This window comes from Microtus oregoni, unplaced genomic scaffold (assembly GCF_018167655.1).
Source record: "Microtus oregoni isolate MIOR12 unplaced genomic scaffold, Mior012 000064F_ref0000363, whole genome shotgun sequence".
Taxonomy (NCBI): domain Eukaryota; kingdom Metazoa; phylum Chordata; class Mammalia; order Rodentia; family Cricetidae; genus Microtus; species Microtus oregoni.
In genome coordinates, this window is record NW_024543874.1 from 3,272,121 (window position 1) to 3,285,969 (window position 13,849).

General features: G+C 44.2%; 1 pseudogene; it reads left to right on the forward strand.

The window, feature by feature from the left end:
* Positions 1–2,773: 2,773 nt before the first annotated feature.
* LOC121439933 lies at positions 2,774–6,566 on the forward strand (annotated as a pseudogene).
* Positions 6,567–13,849: the final 7,283 nt, after the last annotated feature.

Below are 13,849 nucleotides of genomic sequence, written 5' to 3' on the forward strand. Positions count from 1 at the left end.
AAAAAGTTTTTAAATGATGTAAAAATTTTTTATTTTATGTGCATTGATATTTTACCTGCATGTATGTCTATGAGAGTGTTGTATCCCCTGGAACTGGAGATACAGTTGTGTGCTGCCATGTGTATGCTGGGGATTGGACCTGGGTCCTCTGGAAGAGCTGCCAAGTGCCTTACTGTTGAGCCTCTCCCCAGACTTCATGACCCACTTAAGATTAACTAGAGTCATCTATGTGACCATAGGTTTGGGGCTGTCAATTGGAGCCTAGGGTACTCTGCAGTGGGGGACACAACCAAAGAGCAGCCACAAGTAAAGAATAGAAGAACTCCATGAGTCCCTCCTCTTCCTTGACTGTATATGCATATGGCTAAGCTTAAGCAAATGAGATGTATTTGTGTAATTGACTTAGACTACAATTCAGATAGAACAATATGAATTCCATTTGTGTTAAATGTAAAAGGTGGAGGCTGTGGAGATGGTTCAGTAGATAGAGTGACATGCTGGGTGGTGGTGGCACATGGCCTTTAATCCCAACAAAATGAATCAGATCTAGGCCAGCCTGGTTTCAGAGAGTTCCAGGCCTGGCTCCACAGTACACAGAGAAAGCATTCTTGGTTTCATAGGTATATGCATGCATGAACATCTGTGCATATGTATATATACATCTTGTAATACACCACACATAGAAAATAAAGTTATAGCTAGGTGCAGTACATGCCTTTAACCCCAGCAGAAGTAGAGGCAGGGGTAAGGCCAGCCTGGTTTACACGTGGGAGTTTCAGGTCAGCCAGTGTTAAATAGACTGTCTCAAACTGCAAAGCTATAAATTATAAATTTTACTGTCCTGAGAGTCAGTGAGCAGTGATGATGTACATGCTGAGAATATCCCACTCTGTGTTAACTACAAAGGGAAAAATCTTTAGAAATTTAAACTTTCAAAAAACCTGGGGTTTTGGGGTTTTTTTTTTTTTTTTTTTTGATTTTCGAGACATGGTTTCTCTGTGTCTTGGCCTCGAACTCACAGAGAATCTGCCTCCCGAGTGCTGGGATTAAAGGTGTGCACCACCACCGCCTGGCCATGTTTGAAAACCTGCTTGCTATACAGCTTAATGATCCAGTGATGAGACCAACTTGTGAACTGTGTTTCACAAGAAACCCTTGGGGCAGCATCGCTGATTCTCCACACCAGAGAATCTTGAAAAGCTGTAAAATTATCAATCCCACTGGAAGATAAAGAGAAAATAGAGGGCTATTCTAGCATATAGCATAGCGCCTCCACTCACCTTATGCAGTAAGCTGGGTGGAGTGAGGAAGAAAGCGGCTTGCTGGGCAACAGCAGGACCATTTCAAAAAGAAAAGGAGAGTGGGGAGTTGAACAGTCCAAATTAAAGGAGACTAAAGGAACATGACAATTGAATGCAAACCATGGTCTAATTTCTAAATGGTTTCAGTTTTCACCGGGGTCTAGCTACATAAATGAATGGAGCAAGGAGGATATTAGTGAGGTAACCCAGACCCAGAAAGACAAACATCACGTATTCTCTTCACTTGCAGCTCCAAGTCTTCAGATATGAATATATAACTTGCAGTAAAAAGCCATAGGAGGAGAGGGGAGCAGTAGTGGGAAATAGCTGAAAGGAGGAAGTGGGAAAATGTAATGGTTTTAATTAGGGGGATAAATACAGGAGAAAGGATTGGGTAAAATCCAAAAAAATATGATTATACATCTAAAATTGCATATAATACATGTAAGCATAGGCATATATAGTTTAAATGAAATTTCCTACCAAGGCTGTCGGTGCTCCCTCAAGAGCCATAGATTAAACCAAAACCCCAACACCAGGCATGAAAAGCTACCTTTTGAGTAGTTGATCAGGGTTGTCCAAGGGATTCCCAAAGCAAAGATACCATGTAATTTGGGCACAGGACCAAGAGGACCTGAAAGCCTGCTCTGTGAGGACTACCTTTCATAGTACCAGCAGGCAAGGTAGGAAAATAACCAAATCCTAGCTAGTTACAATGCCTATGGGCTACACAACAACCAGAAGACCATGATAACTAAGAATGCAGTAGGGGCATGCGGACCTTGGCAGCATTCAGCAGCTCTCTAATTGGTCTTAAGGCCCACTCAACAGGGAAACCATGCCTGGTACCAACTACCCACTAGTTAAGCCATGATCTTGGAGGTGAAGCTACAACCACCACCTTACTACTAAGCCAGCATAATTCCTAACTACGACTTTTGTTTTTCAATATAGGGTTTTTCTGTATAGCTTTGGAGCCTGTTCTGGAACTCACTCTGTAGTCCAGGCTGGCCTCAAACTCAAGAGATCCTCCTGCCTCTGCATCCTGAGGGCTAGGACTAAGTACTTACCCCCCCTTTTTTTTTTTTGTTTTTCAAGACAGGACAGTCTTAGCTGTCCTGGAACTAGCTCTTGTAGACCAGGCTGGCCTCAAACTCTGGGATTCACCTGCCTCTGCCTCCTGAGTGCTGGGATTAGAGGCGTGCGCCACCACCGCCTGGCCAAAGATTTATTATGTATACAGTATTCTGCCTGCATGTATACCTGCAGGCCAGAAGAGGGTACCAGATCTCATTGTAGGTGGTTGTCAGCCACCATGTGGGTCCATGAACTCCAGACCTCTGGAAGAGCAGCCAGCGCTCTTAACCTCTTAGCCATCTCTCCAGTCCCTAAGTACTTATTCTTATACCTGCAGATAAATATAGTTCCCGTCTCTCATTGAAGATGGAAACCATTACAAGGAATCACAACTGATGAAGGTGAGATCATGTGGTACCCGTCAACTAAGAAATCAACAATTCCTGCACCTAAGGCTCAGGAATCACTGAAACAAGTGTGCAAGTTTGAGGCCAGCCTGGTCTACAGAGCGAATTCCAGGACAGGTTTCAAGGATACACAGAGGAACCCTGTCTCGAAAAACCAAAAACAAACAAGAAAAACCTAGCCAGCATAGATGTCTCTTCCAGAGCACCAGAGTTGTTCCCTAGCATCTACGTGGTGATTCACAACCATCTTAACCCCAGTTCCAGGGAATCCTATGACTTTTCTAGCCTTTTCAGGCAACAGGTATGCAAGTGGTGCACAGACATGCATGCAGGCAAAATGCCCATCTTTAGAAACTAAACTATTGGGGCTGGCGAGATGGCTCAGCAGTTAAGAGCACTAACTGCTCTTCCAGAGGTCCTGAGTTCAATTCCCAGCAACCACATGGTGACTCACAGCCATCTGTAATGAGATCTGGTGCCCCCTTCTGGTGTGCAGGTGTACCTGGAAGGAATGTTGTATACATAATAAATAAATAAATACATCTTAAGAAGAAGAAGAAGCTATTAAAAATAGGAGCCAGCAGCGCTAAGCTCAGTGGCTGCAGGAGCACCGTGCTGCTTCTGGCTACTCGGCTAAGGTGCCCCTTGATCAGACAGGCAGAGCTCAGGAAGGTGGATGAGGCCATTGCCCTGTTTGAGAAGATGCTGTGGTCCCCAGCTCCATCTCTCAAAGCCCTCATGGTCCACCAACAGTGATGGCAGCAATAAAATATTTTGTCAAAAAAAGGGGAGGGGAGTCAGATGATGGCACACACCTTTAATCCCACCACTCGGGAAGAAGGCAGAGGAAGGAAGACCTCTGAGTTTGAGGCTAGCCTGGTCTACAGTAAATTCCACGAAAGCCAGAGAAACCCTATCTCAATAAAACCAAAATAAATAATAATTAAGTCACCTTTCAGCAAAGCCTCCATGACTCAAGAGATGGAGCCCGATCTTGTAAAATCATCTGTATTGAAGTAAAATTTATTAATACAAAAGTCACCATTTAGGGCCAACATGCTGGTTCACCAAGCCCACGACCTGAGTTCAAGTTCTGGAACACATGTGTTCTGTTACACACATGTCCACACAGACAAATGGGGGAGGAGCTTCTTGTGAGGTTTTGCTGAAGTTTTCTGAGTAGGGTTTTTGCTGTGTAACACAGGAAATCCTGCCTCCCCCACAGAAGTGCTGGGAATACAGATGTGTGCCATCATACCCTGACCTCCTTTAAATATTTTGGCGAATTTATTTATTTATTTATTTTGTATTTTCGAGACAGGGTTTCTCCGTAGCTTTTGGTTCCTGTCCTGGAACTAGCTTTTCTAGACCAAGCTGGCCTTCAACTCACAGAGATCCGCCTGCCTCTGCCTCCCAAGTGCTGGGATTAAAGGCGTGTGCCACCACCGCCCAGCTACACTGATTTTAATCTATTCTGGTGTTTGCATTGGCAGAAATTGTTTTACATTATTCTTAGAACTTCTGTAATACCTACTATTCAATTTGATTTGAATTAATTCTGTGAATTCTTTTCTTAAATTTTTTAAAAATTTTTTTTAAAAAAATTTTTTTTTAAATTTTTTTTAAATTTTTAAGATTTATTTATTATGTGTACAATGTTCTGTGTCTATGCCTGCAGGCCAGAAGAGGGCACCAGACCTCATTCCAGATGGTTGTGAGCCACCATGTGGTTGCTGGGAATTGAACTCAGGACCTTTGGAAGAGCAGGCAATGCTCTTAACCACTGAGCCATCTCTCTTAGTTTTTCGAGACAGGGTTTCTTTCTCTCTTTAGCTCTGGCTTCCTGGATCTTTGTAGACCAGACTGGCCTCGAACTCACAGAGATTCCCCTGCCTCTACCTCCCGAGTGCTGGGCTTAAAGGCCTGAGCCACCACTGCCCAGCTACTTCTGTGAATTTTTTGATCAACTGAACTGGTAGGGAAAAGAATGTTAGATTCTTCTATTTTAAGTGAAGGTTCTTTTTTAAAAATATTTACTTGGGCTGGAGAGATGGCTCAGTGGTTAAGAGCATTGCCTGTTCTTCCAAAGGTCCTGAGTTCAATTCCCAGCAACCACATGGTGGCTCACAACCATCTGGAATGAGATCTGGCGCCCTCTTCTGGTCTGTAGGCATACAGACAGAACATTGTATACTAAATAAATAAATAAATATTTAAAAAAAATATTTACTTATTTGTTATGTATACAATATTCTGTCAGTGTATATGACTGCAGGCCAGAAGAGGGCACCAGACTCCATTACAGATGGTTGTGGTTGCTGGGAATTGAACTCAGGACCTTTGGAAGAGTAGGCAATGCTTTTAACCTCTGAGCCATCTCTCCAGCCCTAAGTGAAGGTTCTTTATGCCTTTGGTAAGGTGAGAGTTCTTTTTTTTTTTTTTTTTTTTTTTTAGTTTTTTCGAGACAGGGTTTCTCTGTAGCTTTGGAGCCTGTCCTGGCACTAGCTCTTGTAGACCAGGCTGGCCTCGAACTCACAGAGATCTACCTGCCTCTGCCTCCTGAGTGCTGGGATTAAAGGCGTGCGCCACCACCGCCCGGCAAGGTGAGAGTTCTTATACTTTAGGTGAGTGCCAGAGAAAATGAGTTGGAGCTAAGCATGGTAGCTCATATCTGCAAGCCCTGCACTTGGAAGGCAGAATTTGGGTAACTGCAGTATTTTCCAGGCCAATCTAACCTGAAAACACAAAGGAAAAGGGTCACAGAGAACCAGAGTTCAATTCCCAGCCCCACATGGTGCTTCAAAACCGAGGCCTTCGCCGGGCGGTGGTGGCGCAAGCCTTTAATCCCAGCACTCGGGAGGCAGAGGCAGGCGGATCTCTGTGAGTTCGAGGCCAGCCTGGTCTACAAGAGCTAGTTCCAGGACAGGAACCAAAAGCTACGGAGAAACCCTGTCTCGAAAAATTAAAAAAAAAAAAAAAAGAAACAAAACCGAGGCCTTCCTCTGGACCTAAGAGGTCACCAGGTAGGCAGCTGGCGCACGTACACATCCATATGGGAAAGCACTCATAAGATGATCTTCTAAAATTAAAAAATGGGGCAAATACAAAGTGCATGCTTTTGTTGTTGTTTTTTTGTTTGTTTTTTGAGACAGCGTTTCTCTATATACCTCAGACTGTTTTGGAACTGGCTATGTAGACCAAGCTAGCCTTGAACTCACAATGATCCAAGGCACAGCACATGCTTTGAATCCCAGCCTTAATCTGTAGTCTGAAACAGAGTTCTAGGGCAAGGAGAAAGAAAAAAGGAAAAGGAATAAAAGAAAAAAGAAAAGGGTTAATAAGGGGGAGAAGGGCCAGAGAGACTAGCTGGGGTGCCTTCCACACCTGGAGACGCACCCACCTACCTGGACTTTCACTGTGCATGTGGTGGCTGAGCTGATCCAAAAGAAGCTGCAGGGAGACATAGAGAGTAAACAAAGCAGGACTTGACCAAATTCTTGTCTGGCGGCAGAAGCCACCAGCTAACAGAAAATATCATGAAGGAGGAACGGGTGTTCAAATTTCTGAGTCCTGTGCTTGTTAAACAGGAGTTGAGGGAGCCTCGGACCACCTTAGGGAAGAGGCTGGACTGTATCACAGCTGAAACTGGCTGAATCTCAGCTTCCGGACCTTGAGCCTAAGTCAGCGCAACCAACAGAGGGAGTTAAAAACCCTTGCTCAGCGGCTACAGGAGTTCCAGAGGCACGCAGCAAGGCCAGGGGGCGCTGCTACAAGGGCTTGACCCCACCGTAGGGGGAGGGGAGCGAGGGCTGGGAAGTTGGTTCAGCAAGTAGAGAGAATACTTGCCTTGCAAACTTTATAATCAGAGTTCCATCCCCCAACCCAAGTAAAAACCGGATTCCGCGGTGCGCTTCGCTTCTGTAATCCCGGCGTTGCTGTGTCGGAGATCGGGGTGTGGAGACCCCGGCACAGCAACAGAAGGAAGAGAGACCCTGTGTCAACAAGATGAAAAGCGAGATCCGCCTTAGAGAAAGTTGATCTCTAATCTCCACAAGTGCGCTGTGGCCTCATGAGCCTGCACACGCGCGCGCGCGCACACACACACCCACACACACACACACACACACAATCTTAAAAATGAAAAGAATTAGCGAGCAAGGTGATTAATAGAATATTATTCAGAGAAGTTTTATTCTATGACTCTTAGTCTGCAAAAATTTTACTAAAGGTTCAGCAATTTCCAAAGTAAAATACAATTAGGCTAATTTTAAGGTATGTGGAGATTATTAAAATGTTTGATTTATTATTTAAAAAGTTAAATTATAATAAAGATAGTTTCGTTACCATACTTATATCATTGTAACTTGTTAATGTTTGCCCCTCTCCCGCTGTCCTTTTCCCATCCACCCACATTGGTCTGTCTCTTTGCTACACTTAGTGCCTCTTCTGCTTTCCTGTCACGTGTGTGTGAGATGTATGTATGTATGTATAGATTCAGATATTTTCAAGTGTGGATATTTGCCTTACCTTCTTTGCTCGTTCACTACTTGGTGAACAGCGGGACCAGTTCTTTATCTTGGCAGTCCAGCCATAAACCCAGATGTGCAGGTGTTCTGTGGTATGCTTACTCAGGGTTCTTTGGGCATATACTCAGAAGTCATATATCGGGATCACATGGTAGTTCTATTTTAGGTTTTTTGAGGAACCTCCATGCTGATTTCCACAGTGTTGCCCCAGCTTACATCCCACCAGCAATGTAGGTTGTTTCCTCTTTCTTTGAATTCTCATCAGAATTTTTTTTTCCTTTATGATAGTCATTCTGACCGGGGCAAGACAGAATCTCAATGCAGTTTGTTGTTGTCGTCCTTTAAGACAGTCTTTGCGCCGGGCGGTGGTGGCGCACGCCTTTAATCCCAGCACTCGGGAGGCAGAGGCAGGCGGATCTCTGTGAGTTCGAGACCAGCCTGGTCTACAAGAGCTAGTTCCAGGACAGGCTCCAAAACCACAGAGAAACCCTGTCTCGAAAAACAAACAAACAAAAAAGACAGTCTTTGCTTAGATGTATTTATTTATGTATATATTTGGTTTTCTGAGACAGGGTATCTCTGTGTAACCCTGGCTGTCCTGGAACTGGATCTGTAGACCTGACTAGCCTCTGCCTCTTATGTGCTGGGATTAAACCCTCCTGGCCTTAGATTTATTTATTTATTTAAAAGATTTACTTATTATATATACAGCATTCTGCCTGCATGTATGTCTGCACACCAAAAGAGGGCACCAGATTTTTTTTTTTTTTTTTTTTTTTTTTTTTTTAGAAGCTTCTTTTTTTTTTTTTTTTTTTTTTTTTTTGATTTTTCGAGACAGGGTTTCTCCGTAGCTTTTGGTTCCTGTCCTGGAACTAGCTCTTGTAGACCAGGCTGGCCTCGAACTCACAGAGATCCGCCTGCCTCTGCCTCCCAAGTGCTGGGATTAAAGGCGTGCGCCACCACCGCCCGGCGAGGGCACCAGATTTTATCATAGATGGTTGTGAGCCACCATGTGGTATCTGGGAATTGAACTCAGGACCTCTGGAAGAGCAGCCAGTGCTCTTAACCTCTGAACCATCTCTCCAGTCTCAGATTTATTTGTTTTTATTTCATATGTCTGGGTGTTTTGCCTGGTTTATGCCTGTGCATGTGTATGCAGCACTGGCAGAGGACAAAAAAGCTGTCTGGCCCCTTGGAATTGGAGTCCAGAGGGTTGTAAGCTACCATGTATGTCCTGGGACTCAAACCTGGGAAGCCAGAGCTCTTAACCACTGAGCCATCTCTCCAGCTCCCCTCAATGCCATGTTAGTTTACACTTACCTGATGACTGAGGATGATGAACAAGTTTTCAAGTATTTATTGGCAGTGCTTCTTTTGAGTACATTAGCTCATTTATTATTGATTATAAGTTTTTGTTTCCTCATTTTTTTTTCTTTTTCTAAGCAGGTTGTCTCACTTTGTAGCCCTGCCTGTCCGGAACTTGCTACGTAGACCAGGCTAGCCTTGAACTCAGAGATCCCCCTGTTGCTTGCTGCTTCCTGAGTGCTGGTATTAAAGGCATGAGACACCATACTCAGTATATTTTTTTAAAAAAATGCTTTAATTTCATGTAATTCTGCTTGTTAATTCTTGGGATTATTTACTGTGATTTTTGGAAAGCCTTTATTTGGTACCTGTATTTTTGGTTTTGGTGCTTTGAGACATGGTCTTATAATGTAGGCTGGCCTAGAATTCTCTATGTAGACCAGGCTGGCTTCAAACTCATAGAGATCTGCCTGCCTCTGTCTCCTGAGTGCTGTAATTAAAGGTGTGCACCATCCTGTTCAGCTTTCCTATGTCTTAGATGTTTTCCCCTAAGAGTTTTGGGTCTTACACTAAGGTCTTTGATCCATTTTGAATGGACTTTTGTGTAGGCTGACACATATGAACCCCATTTTATTCTACATGTTGGAATCCAGTTTTTCTCAGATCATTTGTTAAGGAGGGCTGTCTTTTCTCCAATGCATGCCTCTGGATCTTCTCTTCCATTCCAGTCTGTATGTCTTGCTTGTTTGTTTGAGACGGGGTCTCGCTATGTAGTCCTGACTGACCTAGAACTATGTAGACCTGGCTGCCCTCTGCACTCTGCCTGCCCCTGTGCCCAGAGTGCTGGGATTAAAGGTGTTGAGCCATCTCTCCAGCCCCACTTTCCTGTGAACTTTAGGATTTTTTTTCTAGCATTGAAAAGAATGTCATTGGAATTTTTATAAGGATTGCACAAATCTATAGATTGTTGTCAGAAATATAGCCATTTTCACAGTGTTCTGCCAGTCTGTGAGCATGGAACATCTTTCCTCTACCTTTTATTGTCTTCTCAACTTTTCAGATGGATGTAATCCCAGAACTAGAGGTTGAGGCTGGAGACTCATTCTTAGCTAGTTGGCAAACTTGAGGTCATTTTGGAGCAACATTATGAGACCATGCCTCAACAAAACAAAACAACTAAAGAAACAAGTTCTTGTTTCAATGTGAAACTTTTTAAGCTGAGTTTAGTAACTCATGACTAATACCAGCCCTCAATGAGATACTAAATTTACTTCCCATCCAGGATTCTCCAGGATGCGAGCCACCTTCCTCTCTATGAGACTTGATTGCTGTAGGTTTGCAGACAGATCAACAAACTGCAATAGCCCACATGGGCTACAGAGCAAGACCTAGTCCCAAAATAGCCAAAAAGTCTTACCCAGTGACCTAGACCTATAATTAGAGATACTTGGGTGACTGAGGTAGAATAATTGAAAGTTCAAAGTCTGCCTGGGCTACATACAGTGTTCAAGACTAGCTTGTACTAGCTGCTCTTCCAGAAGACCAGGGTTCAATTCCCAGTACCCACAAGGCTCTGTAACTGCAGTTTCAGGGGATCTGAGTCCCTCTTCTGGCCTCCAAGGATACTGCATGCATAGTGTGCACAGACACACTCAAGCAAAACACCTATGGGCATAGAATCAAAATTGAAAAAAAAATTAAATAAATAAAAGCAATTCTAGTTGCAGGGATGGAAAGATGACTAAGTGGTTAAGAACACTGGTTACTCTTCCAGAGGAATTAGTTTTGGCTCCCAGAGCCTACATGCTATCTCAGAAGCATCTGTGACTCTAGTTCTAGGGAATCTGATACCCTATCCTGGCCCTGTCTTAGTTACTCTTCTGGTGCTGTAAAGAAACACCGTGACCAAACCACAGAGAAACCCTGTCTCGAAAAACCAAAAAAAAAAAAAAAGAAACACCGTGACCAAGGCAACTTTTACAAGCAAACAGTTAAGGGCTTACTTACAGTTTCAGTAGGTTAGTCCATGATTATCATGGCAAAGAACACAGTGACAGGCAGGTCAGCATGGTGCTGGAGCAGTAGCTAAGAGCTTACATCTTGATCCACCCACAGGAGGCAGAGAGTAAGAGAGAGGCAGAGAGACTGGGCCTAACTTGGGCTTTTGAAACCTCAAAAGCCACCCCCAGTGACATACCTCCAACAACACCACACCTCCTAATCCTTTCTAAACAGTCTACCAACTGAGGATTAAGCATTCAAATACTTGAGCCTATGGGGGCCATTCTCACCCAAACCACCACAGACTCTTAGGGACACCAGGCATACACATGGTACACAGATATACATGTAGTCAAAACGTTCACACACATAAATTAATCTAAAAAGAATTGTTTTAAATCATTGTCAGTTGGTTTGGAGACTCAGCTCAGTGCTAGAGGTCAGAAGAGGGCATTGATTCCCATGGGACTGAAGTTACAGACATGTTGGTGGCTGGGAATTGAACCTAGGTCAAGACATGGTTTCTCTGTGCTGTGGGACAATGGTATGTACCGTGTAACTTGTATTTTAAATTAATGCTAATTGGCCAGGAGCCAGGCAGGAAGTAGAGGTGGGACAATGAGAACAGGAGAATTCTGGGAAGAGAGAGAGTCAGTCTGCAGCCATCACCCAGACACAGTGCAAGATGTGACTGCCTCACCGAAAAAGGTACCAAGCCACATGGCTAACAAAGACAAGAATTATGGGATAATGTAAGTTATAAGAGTTAATAAGGCCGGGCGATGGTGGCGCACGCCTTTAATCCCAGCACTCGGGAGGCAGAGGTAGGCGGATCTCTGTGAGTTCGAGACCAGCCTGGTCTACAGAGCTAGTTCCAGGACAGGCTCCAAAGCCACAGAGAAACCCTGTCTCGAAAAACCAAAAAAAAAAAAAAAAAAAAAAAAAAAAAAAAAAAAAAAAAAAAAAAAAGAGTTAATAAGAAGCCTGCGCTACTAGGCCAATCAGTTCATAATTAATGTAGACTTCTGTGTGTTTCTTTAAGGCTAAATTGCTGCGGGACCAGGCAGGACAGAAAACTCAATCAACATCTTTGTGTAGCCCTGGCTGTCCTGGAACTCACTTGGTAGACCAGATTCACCTGCCTCTGCCTCCCAAGTGCTGGGGTTACAGGCATGCGTGTGCCACTACTGTGATGGATTAATTTGGCACCAATCTAATTGAGTAATTAAAAATGCTGCGGGATCCCCAGCAGCTGCAGCAGAAATGCTGCAGGGTCTCCAAGTGGTGGCAGTGGGTAGTGGGTCCTCAGAGCAGCCAGACCTAGGCAGGGACTGTGCACGAGACCATGCTGCATGTCTCCGAAGGTGACTGGTCCCGGGCAGGAAGCCACATGGTTGGTGCGAGACAGAGACATGGATAGGCACGCCATGCAGGGTGAGGTTGGATATTTATTTAGTAGATTAGGGAAGGGAAGGGGAGAAGAGAGAAGAGCAGAGAGGGGGACAGAGAGAGAGAAGAGAGAACGAAGGGGGGGAGAGAAGAGAGAGATGAAGCTGCCTCTTTGAGAGGAGAGGGAAGCTGAAGATCAGCTTGCCTCAGTGAAGGGGGGAGAGGGGAGAGGGTGTGGCTTGTCTCTTAAAGAGACAGGACAGACCATTACAACCATCATCTACTTTTTTTTTTTTTGAGACAGAGTTAGTAGTCCTGGCTGCCCTGGAACTCCCTATGTAGACCAGGTTGGCCTCGAACTCAGATATCAGCCTGCTTCTGCCTCCTGGGTGCTGGGATGCTGGGATTAAAGGTATAAACCAGTTTGGCCAATGTAGCAAGTGCTCTTAACTCTCCAGCCCATGAGGCAAATATTTTAATCCTGTTGTGATTAAAAAATCTAAATGAAAATTTAATTCTTTAACATTCTTTTCTTTTCCCAGCAGAATCTCTCTCTCTCTCTCTTACACACACACACACACACACACACACACATACATGTTGACTTTGACACTAATTTCTTGAAATTTGATTATTCTCTGGCAAAAAAAAAAAACAAAATTAATTCTGTCAAGAAAGTCATTCTTCACACTGAGACAATGGGAATGTTCTATCAGGAACCCACTAAGGCCAGCTGGCCTGGGTCTGAAAAAGCATGGGATAAAACCGGAGTTGCTGAACATAGCGGACAATGAGGACTACTGAGAACTCAAGAACAATGGCAGTGGGTTTTTGATCCTACTGCACGTACTGGCTTTGTGGGAGCCTAGGCAGTTTGGATGCTCACCTTACGAGACCTGGATGGAGGTGGGTGGTCCTTGGACTTCCCACAGGTCAGGGAACCCTGATTGCTCTTTGAGCTGATGAGGGAGGGGCACTTGATTGGGAGAGGGGGAGGGAAATGGGAGGCGGTGGCGGGGAGGAGGCAGAAATCTTTAATAAATAAATAAATTAAGGGGCTGGAGAGATGGCCCAGAGGTTAAGAGCATTGTCTGCTCTTCCAAAGGTCCTGAGTTCAATTTCCAGCAACCACATGGTGGCTCACAACCATCTGTAATGGGGTCTGGTGCCCTCTTCTGGCCTGAAGGCATACACACAGACAGAATATTGTATACATAATTAATTAATTAAAAAAAAAGTAAGTCGTTCTTGGGTGAGCAAGACGGCTCAACAGGTGAAGTCATTTGCTGTTAAGTCTGATGATTGAGTTGGATGCCCATGACCCACGTGAGCTAGAGGCACAAGCATAAGATAAGGCCAAGCATTCATAATTAATAAGTCTCCATGTCATGATTTGAGAGCTGGCTGGTGGTCCAAAGGAAAGCTTACAACAAAACACACATACACACAGTGTTCTTAACCATTGAGCCATCTCTCCAGTCTCAAAGGATTCACTTTGTAGACCTGGCTAGCCTCGAACTCACAGAGATCTACCTACCTCTGCCTCCCAAGTGCTGGAATTAAAGATAATCTGTTTTTATATGAACATATATCTTGCTTCATGTATGTTTGTGCTCTATATGTATACCTACTGTGTGAGAAGGTCAAAGAAAGTGGAGCCCCTGGAAGTAGAGATACTGGCCACTGTTAGCCTCCATGTGGGCACTGGGGACCAGACACAGGGTATTTGCAAGGGCAGTAAGTGCTGAACCATCTCTCCAGCCCCAGGAGACTCATTAAATATGCATACAAGGAGATGGGCTGGAGAGATTACTCAGTGGTTAAGGGTACAGGTTGATCTTGC